The following is a 1,652-nucleotide window of genomic DNA, read 5'->3' as shown; positions in this document are numbered from 1 at the left end:
TTTTTCTGAGGAGGATCTGAGGCCATCCCACCCTCCAGGGTAAACTATGCACTTTCATCTCCCCAGAATCTGGTACCTACCCTTCGTGGATCTGTACAGGGTGGCTTTGCCTGCATCCCTGTGACTGAGTCCTGAAGTCCCAAAATCTGATCTCCACCAACAGGTAAGTACATCCTTCTTCCTCAGGGCAGCCTGCTTGGAGAAGTATAAGGGTGCTCTACCCTGTCCTTGATAGCATCACACCAGGGGAGCCTGGGTGCACTGGGTGGGCAGCACCTCTCCTGGGACTCCAGGCGGTCCCTGAGATATGCATCATCTCAAGAAGAACAACCAGAAAGGGAAACAGTCAGGTCAGGGAGGGAGGAGCCTTCAACAGGTAGGTTATAAAGCAAAGAAAGAGAGGACAGAGACTGGAAGAAGTGTCTTGAATATGTGCCGAGTGACATCCCACCCAGACATGCCAGGGAGGGATGAAATGACTTGGGGATGTACCCTCCCTCCTGGGGATGGAGGGAGCCTTGGAGGGCAGGAGGATGGGGGTGGCGAAGCTGTTTCATCTGAGGATTGATTCATTGAGGAATGAAATGATTTTCTCTAATGACAGATGCATCTGGCCTCCTGGTTTGATTTCTCTGTGCCCACGTCGATGAAAAGATGAGTGAGCCTGATCTTTTATGACTTTCTCATTACCCAATGGTGTTACTCGGGCCTCAAGAAACCATGTTTTTACAGAGGCTCTAAGGCCCGGGCCACATGATAAAGGTGGCCTTCAAGGGGTTGAGGGGTGTCCTGTCCTGCTGAGCTGAAGAGTACTTCCTTCCTCAGTGGCCTCCCATGGGGTGTGGGGCATTTGCCAGGCTATTCTGCACCTCAGGAGTGGCATGAGGAATGCATTACCTTTCTCTCTCTCTTTTATTTATTTACTTTTTGGTGGTGGTACTGGGGTTTGAACTCAGGGCCTCATGCTTGCTAGGCAGGTGCTCTATCACTTAAGTCACTGCAGCCCTTTTTTGTATTGGGCATTTTTGTATTGGTGAACTATTTGCCTGAACTGGCCTTGAGCTGCAATCCCCCTGATTTCTGCCCCCCAAATAGCTAGAATTATAGGAGTGAGCCACCAGTGCCTAGCCTACCACATCTCTCTCTCTCTCTCTCTCTCTCTCTCTCTTTTTGCAGTACTGGGGCTTGAACTCAAGGCCAACACCTTGGGCCACTCCACCAGCCCTTTTTTGTGAAGGGTTTTTTTTTTTTTTTTGAGATAGAGTCTCACGAACTATTTGCCTGGGCTGGCTTCAAACCATGATCCTCCTGATCTCTGCCTCCTGAGTAGCTAGGATTACAGGTGTGAGCCACCGGGGCCGGGCCCACATCTCTTAAAAACAAGAAACTGGCCAGAGCTGGTAGAGGAAGAGACGCGGCCAGAGCAAAGACAGTTCTCAAAACATCAACACTGTTGGCTTGTCCTTAAGGAATACAGTTCAGAGAAAAGGTGGTTTGGAGTCCAAATCTGGGCAGATCAATGGCATCTCCCTGCCTCTCCCTCCCACAGGGCTCCTTCACTCTGATGTCGTTCTTGTACAGCTGCTTCCTCAAAACTCCCCTCATGGAAAGGAAGACTTTGGAGATGGTTTAGACTGGAATGACAGGACATT

This window comes from Castor canadensis, chromosome 13, assembly GCF_047511655.1.
Source record: "Castor canadensis chromosome 13, mCasCan1.hap1v2, whole genome shotgun sequence".
Lineage (NCBI taxonomy): Eukaryota > Metazoa > Chordata > Mammalia > Rodentia > Castoridae > Castor > Castor canadensis.
Note: the sequence above shows the minus strand (reverse complement) of the source record.